This window comes from Peromyscus maniculatus, chromosome 22 (assembly GCF_049852395.1).
Source record: "Peromyscus maniculatus bairdii isolate BWxNUB_F1_BW_parent chromosome 22, HU_Pman_BW_mat_3.1, whole genome shotgun sequence".
NCBI lineage: Eukaryota > Metazoa > Chordata > Mammalia > Rodentia > Cricetidae > Peromyscus > Peromyscus maniculatus.
Window position 1 is genome coordinate 11320042 of NC_134873.1, and position 16998 is coordinate 11337039.

The 16998-nt window shown below is 46.5% G+C and overlaps 1 protein-coding gene across 2 annotated transcripts in view; it reads left to right on the forward strand.

The window, feature by feature from the left end:
* The first annotated feature begins 1789 nt into the window (after positions 1–1789).
* The window catches only part of Cyp4f22 (cytochrome P450 family 4 subfamily F member 22), a 40949-nt gene continuing 25740 nt past the window's right edge, over positions 1790–16998 (forward strand). The window contains exons 1-2 of one of the 2 annotated variants that reach the window (XM_076558667.1): positions 1790–1906; positions 16329–16423. The gene's annotated coding sequence lies outside the window, so the exon portion shown is untranslated. The remainder of the gene's footprint in view (positions 1907–16328; positions 16424–16998) is intronic. The other variant, XM_076558668.1, reaches the window with a different exon arrangement.

Below are 16998 nucleotides of genomic sequence, written 5' to 3' on the forward strand. Positions count from 1 at the left end.
TCTGGCGAACAGGTTGAAATTCAACCTCTCCCCACAGACCTAGCTCTAATATCACCTGCTTCAGGCCACCTGGTCTGCCCTCCCTTCTGTGGTTTCCAAGCAGAAAGCTTCGATTATTTCTAACTCTTCTTCCTCACTTCGAATCCCCACCTTCCCAGGGCAGAGTGAGAGAGGCTGACTGGAGGGAGAAGGGAATCTCTGAAGTGGAGGCCAAGTGTTAGTTAGTTAGTTAGTTAGTCTTCAGTTAGTTCTCCCCGCTCTCTGCTAGCGGGCCCATGTCTGCTGCCTGCCCACCCCAGCCATGTGCTCTGTCTCACATCTAAGGGTGGGGCTGACTGGATACCTGTGGGGCGGATGGGCTGGCCAAGGACAACATCCCGGTGCAAGGTCAGGGTGCCTGTGAGTGGGCGGCTTGTGCCGAGGCGGGAGCTGAATAGTCTAATGCCTCTGGAGACTCTCCCTTCATCTGTTTTCATTTATTCATTTAAAATTTTAATACTTTTTAGATGTGTTATTTATTTTATTTTGTATACGTGAGTGTTTTTGCCTGCATGTATGTTTGGGCATCATGTGCGTGCCTGGTGCCCTCAAGGTCAGAACAGGGTGCTGGATCCCCCAGAACTGGAATTGCAGATGGTTGTGAGCTGTCACGTGGGTGCTGGGAACCCAGCTCGAGTCCTCTGCAAGAGCAACAGATGCTCTTGACATCTGAGTCATCTCCACTTTCTATATTTATTTAAGTACTGTGTGGACCACAGCGGTCTGTGGCGGGCCTCTAGAGGTCAAAGGACAACTTGTGGGAGTTGGTTTTCTCTTTCCACCACGTGGGTCCTCGGGATTGAACTCAAGAAGTCGTGCTTGGTGGCAACCGCCTTTAACCTGGTGAGTCATCTGGTTGCCCCTTCACTTTTTTTTTTCTTTTAAAAAATATTGCTCTTACTTACAGATTTTAAAATAATTTTTGATTGTGTGTGTGTGTGTGTGTATCTGCTCACACGAGTGCAGAGCCTCTGGCCTCTGATGCCCTGGAACTGGATTTACATGCAGGCAATTGTGAACAGCAAATGCTTTAAATGTCCGAGCCGTCTTCCCAGCACCTCTTGTCTCCAACACTCCCTCTCCCTTTCATTTATATTGCAACATTTATAAATAAACAAATACCACACACACACACACACACACACACACACACACACACACACACACACACACACACATTTCGACAGGGTTTCTTTCCTTAAGTAGCTCAGGCTGGTCTGGAGTTTGCAATCCTCCTGTTACCAAGTGCTGGGACAACGGAGATGGTGTTGGGAGGTCTTGAAGAACAGCGGTAGAATCCTACCCGGGAGGACATGCAGGGCCGGGTCCAGGAAAAGCAGGTAGCCCGCCACCTTGGCCTGATGGAGCCTGAGAACTCTCAAGAGCTCCCAAAGAACGCTCCGGTGGGACAGTGACGATCTCAGAGGTGATGGTTTAGGAACTCCTCTGCAAGCTTGAGAGCCAGTTCTGCCTTGGGGCTCTGAGGGGTTGGTGTGGGAGATGGGTGACCCTGAGTGGCAATAAAGCTCTAATAGGAGTCAGAGCCAGGGAGTCTGAAGGTTCCCGGCTGTTAGCTGTCTTAGTCTTATCATCTCCATCTCTGTCTGTTAAGTTCTTGCTTTTGGCGCCTGTCCCCACCTCCATGTCTTGGGTCTAGTTAGTGCTCTGGATTTCGGGGGCCAGGCTGGCAAGCGGCAGGGCAGGGGTGTTGCCGTATGGGCGTGGCCCCGCCGCGGAGAGGAAGGGCTCAGGGCTCAGCCTGGCGGGTTTAAAGGGCTGGGGCTGTCAGACCGCGCTGTCAGAGCCCAGGTGGCTGGCGGCACCTGCAGATCTGGATCTGGATCGAGCTCCGCAGGCTTAGACCCGGGTGAGTGAGCCGGTCCAGCGGCTGTGGCCTGAGCGGGGCGGGGCGGGGCGTGCGTCTGTGGGCGCAGTCAGTTCCAGGACCCCGCGACCAGCGGATGAAGTTTGAATGACCAGGAGTGGAGCGAAATGTCGGTGTCTCCCAGACAGTTGTGGGGTTTTTTAATTTTTTAATTTTCTGAGTGCTCCCAGTGTCCTGGAGTAGCTCATTTTCGAGTACCAGTGGTGGAGACAGAGGGAGCTTCTTGGGCCAAAGATTTCTGTTCTGGGACACCTCTTTAGGCGCTGCCTGACATATTGTCTTGAAGAGGAGGCCTGAGCTGGCATGTAGTTCAGTGGTACAAGTTTTTTTCAGCATTCTTGAAGCTGTTCATCCTGCAGATGAAACCTATCTGCTTGTAGCTGCTGTGTGCATCCACAGAAGTGTCAGGACCTCCAAGCTCCCTTCTTGAAATAAAATGGTGGCCCAGCCCCTCGGCTTTTGGCTACGCACTCTGGAAATCAGTCAAAGGTGGTATTTATCCCATAAGTGCTGACTGGTGTCTCCGGGGCCTTTTAGAACTACTGCTGGGCTGCCCAGCTTGAGCCTTGCAAGGGGGATCTCTGGCTTGAGGTGAGAGATAGGGAGGAAGAGGCTGCCTTTGGCCTCTGCACCGGCAAGTGTGTGTGGGGGTCCTGACTCACAGTCCCTTTCTTGGTCCATCTGCCTTCACAGTTCACCATGCCCCCTTTGCCCACAGTGAAGTCCTCTCTCCACGTTTCCCTTCCCTCCCAATCTCTCTGTTTTGAAGCTGACTCCAGCAAGAGCTTGTAACATCCAGTGTCTTGAAGATGAAACCCCTGAGATCCCTGCGCAGACTCTGATGTGACTGATGGGGAGCCTGAGGGTTAGAGAAAGGGAACGCGCGTACCTATGGACACTCAGTGGGCATGCTGGGATTGGAACAAACAAACCCTGTCTGACCTCAAAATCCTGGGCTGCTTTCTGATGGCCTCGGCATCTCTGTAGAGCCCAGCTTAGGTTTCTGAGCGGTAACGTTAGCCGTGGACTCCTGTCTTGGTGGTGACCAGAGTTGGGAACCACAGAGGGGCTCGGATGACCTGGGAGATATTCAGAGAATGAGACCTCATCTCTCCTCCATGACCAACTAGCTTTGGGCTTTGTTCTGTAAATCCCAGATGTCCAGGTAGCAGGAATGAATATGCTTACAGTAACAAGTGGTACTATGCCTGATAGTGAATGAACACTTTGAATATTCTATATGATTCTTGTTTTAATTTGTGTGTGTGTGTGTGTGTGTGTGTGTGTGTGTACGGGCACAAGTGTGGAAGTCACAGAACAGCTTTTGGAAGTCTGTTCTCCCCTTCAGGCCTGTGGGTGTCAGGGACTGAACCCAGGTTGTGAGGCTCGGCAGCAGATACTTTGACTCAGTGATCCATCTCGGTGACTCAAATATTTTATATGTCATCATAGCTCTGCAAGATGGAGAAATATGGTTCCCATCTGAAGCAACTGACATTCAGAGAGGCATGGACACCCGCCTCAAGTCACACAGCTACAAGGGATAGAACACTATAGAATCCCTTCTGTGGCTCCCGTCCAAGTGTGGCCACATTTGCAAGGGTGTGCAGAGGTCATAACATCCCAGGGTGCCAGTGACCTTAGAACTTCTTTTAGGCTGGGCAATAGTGGCGCATGCCTTTAATCCCAGCACTCAGAAAGCAGAGGCAGGTGGATCTCTATGAGTTTGAGACCAGCCTGGTCTACAGAATGAGATCCAGGACAACTAGGGCTACACAGAGAAACCCTGTCTCGAAAAACCATAATAAATAAATAAATAAATAAATAAATAAATAAATAAATAAATAAATAAATACTTCTTTTAAAGGCAGGACCTATTGGGGACAAGGAATCTATGTGCTTAAAATCGTCACTCTATTCTTCCCTGCTTGCTTTGGCAGCTCAGTTCTGTCCTCATTCGTGATAACTGATCCCGAGTTCCCTCTGATTTCCAGACATTTGGCGCGCTCAGTGTGGAGAAGCAGACCTAAAAGGCTGTTTTCAACTCAGACCTGGAGTCTGGCCCTTTGGTGGGGGAGAGGAGTCCCTAGGGTGAGGCAGATGTTTTGTGTTGAGAGTCAAGGGTAGGCTGGGACAGGAAACAGATCGCCTTAACTATTGGCTAGGAGAGGGAGACTGGTTTGTGGGGTGATATATTAACTCTGGGGTGTTCCTATGTCAAGCCCTGGCCAGTGCTCGACATTCAGGAAAAGGCATGTATGCAGTACCTGGCCAGGGTACATGTTCTGAGTTCTTTCTTGTGAGCCCACACACCTTGTATAACAAGTCCCTGGCTGGTGGCTTGCCAGCAGAACCTGACAAACCAGAGCTCCCTGGGTGTGGGTTGGGCTAGGCTAGGCTGCAGGGCTGGTTGATGGCACCACCTCTGCCAGATAAGGCAGCCCCAGCAGAGTGGAAGGGATGCTGTGACGGGCAGGCTGGGCATCTTGCTGATCAGGATGACACCCGGGGCTGGCCCTGCCAGCCTCCCACAGCCTTCCAGAGGTGTGGGCTTTGAATTTGTTTCACTTTTTATTTTGATGAGAGAGTGTCCCTTGTAGCCCAGACTGGCCTCAAACTGACTTTGTGGCTGAGGATGATCTTGAACTTCTTATCCACCTGCCTCTACCTCCCAGGTGCAGGGGTGACAGGCACATGACACACACCTGGTTTTCTGGGATGCTGGGAATCAAACCCAGGGCTTCATGTGTACTAGGAAAGCACCCCACCAGTTGATCGACACCCTCGGTCCCATTTCCTCCACTTCTGCAGAATACTAATAAGCTGTGGGAATTGGTTCACACCTGTCATCCTAGCACTTTAGAGGCGGAGGCAGGAGGATCTTGAGTTCCAGGCCAGCTTGGACTACAGAGCAAATTTTGGCCTAGCCTGGGCTATGAGACACTATTTCAATCCTAAGCCAAAACTCAAATCAAACCTATGAAATAGTGGTCATAGGAATGGCTAACATACTATGTGTATGTGACATGCCCTCACATACCACTGAACTCTCCCCCAACAACTTCAAGAGATAAACCTAGTTGTTGTTATATTGCTACATATTATTAATTTTTTTTTTTTTGAGACAGGGTCTTACTATGTAGCATTGGCTTGCCTGGAACTCACTTTGTAGACCAGGCTGATCTTGAACTCTCAGAGATCTGCCTGCCCATGCCTCCTGAGTGCTGGTATTAAAAGCATGTGCCACCACACCAACCCCAAATTCTTAAATTTTATCACATTTGTTTATAGTGTGTGTGTCGGCAAGCACCTTTACACACTGAGCCTGAACCCTCTTGCTGGATCCTTAAAAATAAAACAAAACGAAAGTCTTACTGTATAGCTCAGGCTGGCCTCAGACTCTCAATCATCCTCCATCCCACCTCAGCCTCCCAAATGCTGGGATTGCGGCCTGCATCACCACACGGGCTATTGTGTTCTCTCTCTCCCTCCCTCCCTCCCTCCTTCCCTCCTTCCCTCCCTCCCTCCCTCCCTCCCTCCCTCCCTCCTTCTCTCCCTCCCTCCCTCCCTCCCTCCCTCCCTCCCTCCCTTCCTTCTTTGTAATTGTGTGTGCAATCATGTGTAAGTGTGGTTTGTGCACATGAGCACAGGTACCTGTGGAGGCCAGAAGTGGGGGTCAGCTCCCCTGGAGCTGGAGTCATAGGTACATTGTGAGATATCTAATGTGGGTGCTGGGACCTGAACTCTGGTCCTATGGAAGAGCAGAATGTTCTTTTTGAATCTGGCTTCCAGGCATTGAGCTGAAGTCATCAGGCTTGTGTGGCAAAGCAAAAGCACCTTTACCCACGGAACCACCTTTTTGGCTATATATATATACATATATATATATATATGTATGTATATATATATATATATATTGTTGAGGCTTAGCTATTCAGTATAAAATTAACTCTTTTTTTTTTTGATGTTAGGGACCGAATCCATGGCCTTGCACACATTGTCATGCCCTTGCACACACTGTGTTCACACTCTACCACTTAGCTGCATCCCTCCATTGAAACAAACCCTGTTACAGTGCACAGTTTACAGACATTTGATTGTAGCACCTTCAAAATGGAGGGTACTGCCACCTCTTCAGGGTTCCGAAGGAGACCCGATTTCTGTTAGCGGTCACTGTCCACCCTCCCTCCGCTGTCCCTAACCCTTGCTAGTCTGCTTTCCAGCTCTGTGGATTTTTGTATTCTGGACATTTCTTGTCACTAGATGGTGTGTATGGCCTTCATGTCTTTCTCTTAGAATCGTGTTTTCAGGTCCATTCAAGTTCTGCCTTTATAACAGCCTCATTCTTCTTCGTGTCTGAATAGCATTCTGTTGTGTGAATGTGCCATATTTTACCTGTCTTCTCCTCTCTGGTGGGCACTTGGGGTTTTCCTCTTCTTGACAGTTGTGAATCACGCTGGTATGAAAATTCTTTGAATACTTGTTTTCCAGTCCTTTGAGTATGGAAAAATGGAATTGCTTGGTCAGGTGATAATTTAAGGTTTAGCTTTATGAGAAAGAACCAAATTGTTTCCTATGGTGGCTGCACCTCAAAACTTTTTTTTTTTTTTTTTTTTTTGAGAGGGAATCTCACTGTTTTAGCTCAAGTTCTCCTAGAACTCACTGTGTAATCCTCGTCGGTCTCAAACTCACAGAGAGCTGCCTCTCAAGTGCTGGGATTAAAGGCCTATGTGAAAGCTTGAAGACTACTTGCAGGAATTGGGTAACAGGGATTGAACTCAGGTTGTCAGGCTTGGCAGCGAGCACCTTTACCTGTGAGCCATCTTGTTGGCCCTCAAAACTTTTTGTAGTGTGTGTGTGTGTGTGTGTGTGTGTGTGTGTGTGTGTGTGTGTAGTGATCTTCTTTGGGGTCAGAATATACTCAGATGTGGAAAGGGTAAGATTTCTCCATTGCAGGCTGGGAGTGTGGATCAGTGGCAGAGTGCTTGTCCAGCATGTGTGAGGCCCTTAGCTCCCTCCTTAGAACAGAAAAAGAAACAAAATTTTCCGATGTACTATTTATGTAATCTTCGTTTTTTTAGTATGTGTGTGTACATGCACACACATGAATACATTTGTAGGTGTTGCATATGGAGTCCAGAGGAAGATCTCACTTTCCAATTTATTCTCTTGAGACAAGGTCTCTCTCGCTGAGCCTGGAGCTCACCGCAGTCTCTTCTGCTCCCAGGGGTAGAAGTGGGAGTGTGACCTCAGGTGTGCCAGAGCCCACAGTTGGCACGGGATGAGGTGAGGTGGGCACAGGACTTCAGAACCCTTCTTATCCTTGCACAGTGCCCCTTGTGTACACAGCCCCCAGAACTAAAGCCAAGAGTCCTCTAGCCCCGGTTCCTTCCTGTGGCAATCCCTTGACATGGCCTTTGCTGTGTCTGCACTGAGCTGTCATCCGCCTTCCTCCAAATGTTCCTGGCCAGAGGAAATGAATGACAGGGAAGGCTACAGCCTAGGGCTGGTGCTCATTCATGCTTCTGAGGGTGGTGGAGGGGTGGAGGCTGATGGGGGGAGAGGACATAGGCTGCTGACAGGGCTGGGTTTGGCAATGAGAAGGAGCTGGTGTGGGCGGAGCAGGGAAAGGCATGTGAGTGAAAGGAACAGCACATGCAAAGCTTAGAGGTGAGAACTGGCTTGGCCTGTGGCCAGAGTGGCCTGGAGTTGTCAAGGACCATGAGTGAGGAGGAGGGGGCGTGGGAGACAGTACTACCAGGATAAACAGGGACCAAGGCATATAGGGTGTCACAGTCCAGGCAAGGTGTCTGAATGTCACTCAGAGTGTAATGGAGACTCATGGGATGGTTTGAGCAGGGGAGTTTTATGATCTGATTTAAATTTTGTGATTTTAAAAACATTTTCATTTTTTGGTAAGTGTGTGTGTGTGTGTGTGTGTGTGTGTGTGTGTGTGTGTGTGTATGTGTGTGTTACGGGCCACCCTGTGGGTCCGAGGGGATTGAACTCAGGTTGCCAGGGTTAGCAGCAAGCACCTTTATCCACTGAGCCTTCTTGCTGGCTCCTGATTTTATTTCCAGAAGATGCTTTTAGCTTCTGTGTGTGCCTTGGAAGACTGTGGGAGCAAGGGCAAGCCAGCGGGGTACTGCCACTGTGGCAGGCAGATGTGGGATGAGAAGATGGACTTGAGGAAGAACTACTCTGCATTGCAAAAGAATCCATCGGCACATGGCATTCTTCTGAGGCAGTGATTGTGAAACCTGGGCTTAAAAAAAAAAAATCTGTTAACCATTGATGCAACAGGAACTGAACAGGGCTAGTCACTGAATACATTTGTTGAACTGACCCACTCAGAAAAAGGGATTAAAAAGAATTGTTTGTGGAGGAGGGGCTTTGTAATCTGAAAATCTCTCTCCTTTTCTTTCTGTTTAAAAATATATAAAAGCATTTAATTGTGGTGGTGTTTAATATGGAAACTGTATACTATACATAACACCTTTTCCCTAGTGTTTTTAAAGATTTATTTTATTTGTGTGTGTGTGTGTGTGTGTGTGTGTGTGTGTGTGTGTGTGTGTTCTTACGAGTGCAGGTGTCTTTAGAAGCCAGAGGCTTTGGAATCCCTGGAGCTGGAGTTATCTGTGGTTGTGAGCTGGCTGTTGTGGGTGCTGGAAACTGAACTCAGGTCCTCTGCAAGAGCAGCAAGTGCTTTTAACTACAGAGGCATCTCTCCACACAGAGGCATCTCTCCACACAGAGGCATCTCTTCACACAGAGCCAGCTCTCCACACAGAGGCATCTCTCCAGCCTGGAGATTTTTTGTTTGTTTGTTTGTTTTGCTTTGTTTTTTAACATGTTTAGTTTGGATGTAGGAAGGGGGTGAGGAAATTTGAAAATTTGAGAGTTTGGAATTCTTCCAAACATATCATGGGGAAACTCACTGAGTTTGGTACTGAGGCATAGGAATCAGCTCTGATATGAGATTGCTGAAGGCCTGGGGTGGGGTGGAGAAGGGGTGTGGTGATATTTTATTTGTGCTGAAATGTGATATTTTATTTGTATGTTAATAAGTAAAGCAGCTAAGAACCCCCAACATCTATAACTTGTGTGACAAAGAGGACTCCACACTGGACTGGGGAAAAGGACCCTCGGTGAGGAAGAGAATGGTGGAGGTGGGACCTCCGAAGGGGCTCTGGAGCCAGGTGAAGACAGTGGGGACCCACGGAGGGTGTTAGAGCATGGGACTGGCAATCCTTGAGGAAGCTGGTAATGGTAGGGCTGGTAGATGGTTTAGCTGGTAAGCATGCAGATCTGAGTCCAGTGCCCAGCACCTATGTGAAAAGCTGGGCATGACAGTGTGGGTCTTCTCCCCCTCTGGGGAAGCGGGGACAGGAGGAGCCATGAGACTTGCTGGCCGGCAAGTCAATCAAACCAGCTGTAGGTTCAGTGAGAGAGTTGGGGGGGAGGGAACAATTGAGAAAGAAGCCCGGCATGGATCGCACAAGCAGGAACACAAAACCTGAAAGAAAGAAAGAAAGAAAGAAAGAAAGAAAGAAAGAAAGAAAGAAAGAAAGAAAGAAAGAAAGAAGGAAGGAAGGAAGGAAGGAAGGAAGGAAGGAAGGAAGGAAGGAAGGAAGGAAGGAAGGAAGGAAGGAAGGAAGGAAGGAAGGAAGGAAGGAAAGAAAGAAAGAAAGAAAGAAAGGAGGAAAAAAAGAAAGAAAAGAGGAAAAAGAAAGCTGTTAATGGTGGTGTATGCCTGTAACCCCAGCATTCAGAAGCTGTGACTGGAGGATCTGTAGTTCAAGGCCAGCTTGGGCTCCACAAAACAAACAAGCAAATAAATAAACGGAGCTGGGGCGATGGCTCAGTGGGTAAAGGCACTGGCCACTGAGCCTGACCACTGGAGTTCAATACCTAGGACCTACAGAGCAGAAGGGAAAAAGCAGTTCTTGAAGGCTGTCTTCGGTCTCCACACATGCACTGTTGTGTACTTGCCTCCTCAATAATAATAATGGTAAATAAATGTAATTTAAAAATAAAACTAAGACAGGAAAATGGGAGGAGGGTGGAAGCATGTCCCTCTCCGCCTCCTCCGCGCCACCGTGATTCCAGGGATTAGAAAGCGCCACTCTGGAGAGATGGCTCAACAGGTGTAGTCACTTGCTATAACATTTGCCCGCCTTAGTTTGATCTCTTGATCCCATATGGTACAAGGAGAGGACTGATTCCTGCAAATGGTCCTCTGACTTCAGCATGGCACCAAGACACACACACACCACACGCACGCACACACACACAAATAAATACTCTGTGAGTTCGAGGCCAGTCTGGTCTATAAGGTGAGTTCCAGGACAGCCAGGTGTACACAGAGGAACCCTGTCTCAAAAACAAACAAACAACAACAACAGCAAAATACACGTAAAATTTACTAAAAAAAAAATGAAGTCCCTAAGTGCCACCCTCCCCACTTCCCACCCTCCCACCCCACCTGCTCCTTGGCAATATCACCAGATACCTTGTACCCAGTTGCATCATTGCCATAAGTGATCTCCTCCCTCTGGAGCCAGAGCCACGTCCGTCATGTTCACCACTTTAATCCCAACGCCCAGAATTGAGTCACTCACATTGCGGCCTCTTGAAAGTATTTGCCAACTAACTTTCTGAGGAAAGGCATGCGGAGCACTTAGCGTGGGTGTGGCAGGTGAAGGCCCTTTGAAAAAGGTCTCAATGGACGCATTCAATCACTGGCTGGCTTCCTTGGCCTTGCCAGAGAGATCTTCTCATCAGCTACTGTTAAATTGTTAAACAAATAAAGAGTTATGGATACTTCTTAGGGTGTGTGTCCCTGGGAGCTGCTCAGGTGAATGCCATCCATTTTTTTCTTTTTCTATTTTTAAAGATTTATTTTATGCACGCAAATGTTTCCTGCGTATTTGCCAGTGTATCACATATGTGACCTGAGGAGGTCAGAAGAGGACATTGGATCCCCTGGAACTAGATAGTTGTGGATAGTTGGGAACCGCCATGTGGTGCTGAGACTGGAACCCAGGGCCTCTGCAAGAGCAGTCTGTGCTCTGTTGAGCCTCTGAACCATCTCTCCAGGCCTCCTTCTAAAGAGTTACTTTTATTACTTAAAAGTTATGTGTATGTATGCATGTCTGTGTGTGGGTATGTACTTGCGAACACAGGTGCCTGTAGAGGCAGAGGCGCTGGATTCCCTGGTTCTGTAGTTGCAGGTGGTTGTGAGTTGCTTGACATTGGTGCTGGGAGTCCAATGCAGGTCCTCTGGCAGTAGGGTCCTTAACTTTGTTTTTGTTAGTTTATTTTTTTATTTTGGAATAGGGTTCATGTAGTCCAGGCTAGCATTTAACATAACATGTAGCTGAGAATGGTCTTGAAATCCTGCTCTCCCTACCTCTCCCCGCTGAGTGCTATGATCACAGGCATGCACCCCTCTCCCCTACCCTGTGATGCAGTGCTGGGGATAAACCCTAGGGCCTGTGTACCCTAGGCAAGTGCTCTACCAATGGCACTATGCTCTCAACCCTTTGTTGTTGTTGTATTTATTTATTTATTTATTTATTTATTTATTTATTTATTTATTTATTTATTTATTTTGATGCAGGGTCTCACTCTGTAAGCCAGGCTGGCCTTGGACTCAGCCAGCTGAGTGCTGACATTTCAGGCGTGAGCCACAGTACAGCTAGTTGACCACTTTTGAGCATCTGTCTGCCTGGGACAGTGCAGACTCTGGAGCTGATGTGCTTCCATTAGGGAAGCTGTTCACTTCTCTCTCCTGCCCCCACCCCAGGGACACACCTGATCCTCCTGGCCTACGTGTGTGTGTGTGCGCGCGCGCCTATGAGTGCATGTGGAGGCCAGAGGAGGACTTCTGTTCTCCTGCTCTCTACTTTCTTTGCATTGCTTTCCATTGAGGTGGGGGGCTCTCACTGAACCTGGAGCTTGTCATTTTGGGGCTCTAGGAATCTGCCCACTTCCAGGCCTGTGCTTGTCTCTGTCCCCCAACACCCTGGTTAGAGGTGCACACAGTCACACCAGTTTTTTTAAAAATTCTATTTACTTTTAATTTGGTTACATTTTTTCTCTTATTTATTTATTTATTTATTTATTTATTTATTTATTTATTTATTTATTTTCCATTATCAGCTTGATACAGTACAAATTCTTATTCTAATAGTGAAATATTTCACTGAGGCTTGCCCAGTGATTGAGTAAAACCAAAATTTATTATAGGCCACAGTCGTTCTAGGGTCCCCATGCTATATATATATATATAGCCTCCATGTTTCTGTGGGTTGCAGTCTGATTGTTCTTTGCTTTATATCTAGAATCCACTTATGAGTGAGTACATACCATGTTTGTCCTTCTGGGTTTGGGTTACCTCACTCAGGATGATTTTTTTTTTCTAGTTCCATCCATTTGCCTGCAAATTTCATGCTGTCATTGTTTTTCTCTGCTGAGTAGTACTCCATTGTGTATATATACCACATTTTCTTAATCCATTCTTCAGTTGATGGGCATCTAGGTTGTTTCCAGGTTCTGACCATTACAAATAGTGCTGCTATGAACATAGTTGAGCATGTATCTTTGTGGTATGATTGAGCATTCCTTGGGTATATGCCCAAGAGTGGTATGGCTGGGACTTGAGGTAGATCAATTCCCAACTCTTTTTTTCCCCCCAGACAGGGTTTCTCTGTGTAACTTTGCGCCTTTCCTGGAACTCGCTTTGGAGACCAGGCTGGCCTCGAACTCACAGAGATCCACCTGGCTCTGCCACCTGAGTGCCGGGATTAAAGGCGTGTGCCACCACCGCCTGGCAGATTCCCAACTTTTTGAGAAACTGCCATACTGATTTCCACAGTGGTTGTACAAGTTTGCGCTCCCACCAACAGTGGAGGAGTGTTCCCTTTGCTCCACATCCTCTCCAACATTGACTGTCATTAGTGTTTTTGATCATAGCCATTCTGACAGATGTAAGGTGGTATCTCAGAGTCGTTTTGATTTGCATTTCTCTATGACTAAGGGTGTTGAGAATTTCTTTAAATGTCTTTCAGTCATTTGAGATTCTACTTTTGAGAATTCTCTGTTTAGCTCTTTAGTCCATTTTTTAATTGGATTGTTCAGTATTTTGATGTGTAGTTTCTTGAGTTCTTTATATACTTTGGAGATCAGTCCTCTGTCAGATGTGGGGTTGGCAAAGGTCTTTTCCCATTCTGTAGGCTGTCATTTTGTCTTATTGACCATGTCTTTTGCCCTACAAAAGCTTCTTAGTTTCAAGAGATCCCATGTATTAATTGTTGTTCTCTGTGTCTGTGCTACTGGTGTTATATTTAGGAAGTGATCTCCTGTGCCAATGCTTTCAAGAGTACTTCCTACTTTCTCTTCTACCAAGTTCAGTGTAACTGGATTTATGTTTAGGTCTTTGATCCACTTGGACTTGAGTTTTGTGCATGGTGACAGATATGGATCTATTTGTAATCTTTTACATATTGACATCCAGTTATGCCAGCACCATTTGTTGAAGATACTTTTTCTTTTCCATTGCATAGTTTTGGCTTCTTTGTCAAAAATCAGGTGTTCATAGGTGTGTAGATTAATGTCAGGGTCTTCAATTCGATTCCAATGGTCTGTATGTCAGTTTTTATGCCAGTACCAAGTTGTTTTTTATTACTGTAGCTCTATAGTAGAGCTTGAGGTCAGGGATCGTGATGCCTCCAGAGGTTGCTTTATTATATAGGATTCTTTTAGCTATCCTGTGTCTTTTGTTTTTCCATATGAAGTTGAGTATTGTTCTTTCCAAGTTTGTGAAGAATTATGTTGGGATTTTGGTGGAGATTGCATTGAATCTGTAGATTGTTTTTGGTAAGATTGCCATTTTTACTATGTTAATCCTACCTATCCATGAGTATGGGAGATCTTTTCATTTTCTGATATCTTCTTCAAATTCTTTCTTTAGAGATTTAAAGTTCTTATCAAAAAGGTCCTTCACTTGTTTAGTGTTATCCCAAGGTATTTTATATCATTTCTGGCTATTGTAAAGGGTGATGTTTCTCTGACTTCTTTCTCAGCCCTTTTATCATTTGTGTATAGGAGGGCTACTGATTTTTTTGAGTTGATCTTGTATCCTGCCACTTTACTGAAGGAGTTTATCAGCTGTAGGGGTTCCCTGGTAGAATTTTTGGGGTCACTTATGTAGACTATCGTATCATCTGCAAATAGTGAAAGTGCAAATAGGAATCTGCGCTCTTCCAGCCCTGTGCTTGTCTCTGTCCCCCAACACCCTGGTTAGAGGTGCACACAGTCACTCCAGTTTTTTAAAAATTCTATTTACTTTTAATTTGGTTACATTTATTTTGTGTATGTGCATTTATCCATGGCTCCTGTGTGAAAAGTCAGTGGACTAGAACCGGCATGGTGGCCCACGCCTTTGATTCTAGCACTCAAGAGGCAGAGGCAGGCAGATCTCTGAGTTTGAGGCCAGTCTGGTCTACAGAGTGAGTTCCAGGACAGCTAGGGCTGTTACACAGAGAAACCCCATCTCACCAAACAAACAAACAAACAAACAAAAACAACAACCCAAAACCCAAAACCAAAAACAAATAACAAACAAAACAAAACAACAACAAAAGATCAGAGGAGAACTTGCTGGAGTCAGTTCTTTTCTTCCGCCATGGGATCTGGGGGTCAAACTCAGGCCGTCAGACTTTCAACGCAACACTTCCCCCACCGACCCATCTCACAGGCCCAATAAACAGCTTCAATTGTAGTAGAATAGAGGCCACACAAGTTTTCCCATCGGAAGTGTTTGGAGCATAACTCAGCAACACAGAGCACATTCATCATGTGGCACATGATGTTTCCACCTGTGGAAACTGTCCCAGTACACATTCAGTACGTGGCTCCCCTTTGCCCTTAGAATCTCTGATGCTGCTTCCCGTATCCACACCTCAAACGGCTCTAGGACCTTAATAAATAGAGCAGCACTACTGGTCTGGCTTTCCATTTCTTTCTTTTTTTTCTTCTTCTTGTTTTGTTTTACAAGACAGAGACTCACTATATAGCCCAGGCTGGCCTTGAATGCACAATCCTCCTGTCTCAGCCTCCTGAATGCTGGAGTTATATTCATGAGCTACCATGTCTAGGTAGCACTGATCTTTTTACATTGGGCTTATTTCACTGAGTGTAATGACCTCAAGATTCATCTGTAACACAGCACATGCCTGACTTCTCCTGTCTTGTCTTCGCTGAGTAATGTTCTGCAGTAAGTGCATGCCATCTTTTACTCATCCCCTCACCTGTCTGTGGACAGTATGGTGGTTTGTGCTTTTCCGATACTGTGAATATTGCTGCTATTGGACAAGCTGTACAAATATCTCTTTGGGATCTTTCATCCGGAAATGCATCCAGAGGTGGGCTTGCTGGATCATATATTATTCTAGGTTTATATTAGTTTATTTATTTACATGTACTTATTGATTGATTTTTCTGTGTGGATGTGTGTGTACATGCCATGGAATACATGTAGAGGTCATAGGACAACGTACAGGAGTTGAATTTCTCCTTCTACCACGTGGGTTCTGGGAATCAAACTCAAGTCATCAGACTTGATGTCGAGTGTCTTTACCCATGGAACCATCTCTTTGGCCCTTTGTGTGTGTGTGTGTGTGTGTGTGTGTGTGTGTGTGTGTGTGTGTGTGTGTTTAAAAACATGAGATCTCATGTAGCTCAGGCTAGACTTAAACTCACTGTGTAGCTGAGGATGGCCTTGAATTCCTGTTCCTCCTGCTTCTGTCTCTGAGTGCTGAAAAGTGCAGGCAGCACACACCTGTTTAATTCTCACAGGGATAATTAGCATGCTTTGCAAAGTGGTTGAACATTTCACAGTTTTCTCAGTGGTGCACACAGGTTCCAGTTTATCCAGTTTCTCACCAAAACCTTATTTTATTTTATTCTTCCTTCCTTCCTTCCTTCCTTCCTTCCTTCCTTCCTTCCTTCCTTCCTTCCTTCCTTCCTTCCTTCCTTCCTTCCTTTCCTCCCTCCCTCCCTCCCTTCTTTCTTTCTTTTGCATTGCTAGGATGAAACTGAGGGCTTTGGGCATGCTGAGCCAGCGTTCTGCCCGAGTCATGTCTTAGCCCCTCAGTGGGGGATTCTAGGCAGGCACTCTGCAGCTGACACATGCCCCTGGTACTCATTCATTACTTCTTTGAATTGGAGGAACTGAGCTGAGATTTAACCTCCTGGTCTGGAAAATGAATAGTGTCATAACCTGCTGTGTGAGATTGCCTGAGGTGGAGGCTTCACATCCCTGTGGCGTGTGGTGCCATGCATGGGGAGCACTATGTCCCTACTCATGCTTCAATTCATGCCACTGCTTTCCTTCTTCCAGGAGCTGACCCCAAGTCAAGGATCTGAGTACCAGTAACTGGGCGATTTCAGCAAATACCAGTAAAGAAAGAAGAAAGTCAAGAGAATTGAAAGCAGGTACCCAAAGGAGTATGTACAGGCACATGCTCAGAGTAGCACATTTCCCCATTCCCAGAGATGGAAACAGCCCAAATATCTATCAAGAGATGAGTGGCTAAGCCCGACAGTGGGGGTGCACGCCTTTAATCCCAGCACTTGTGGCAGAAGCAGACAGATCCCTGTGAATTTAAGGTCAGCCTGGTCTATAAAGCAAGTTTCAGGACAGCCAGGGCTACACAGAGAAACCCTGTCTCGAAAAACTAAAACAAAACAAAACAAAAAAATGAGTGGCTGAACCAAAGTGTGGCACGTCCAGATAATGGAGTATTACTCAGCAGTACAAAGATCATAGCGATGATCCTTGCCAATGTGGCTGAATTTGGAACAGGTAGAGGAATAAGTCAGGCAAAATGGTACCATTTGTATGAAAGAGAAGAAAACCCACAGAAACATAAAGACGATCAGACACTGAGTAAACTGGATGTGATGGCCCACCATGTCATCCCAGCACTTGGGAGGCAGTACCCTGCGAGAGGAGCAGCAAGTCTGAGCTAGCCTGCACTAACTACATGAGGCCATGTCTGTCTCAAAAA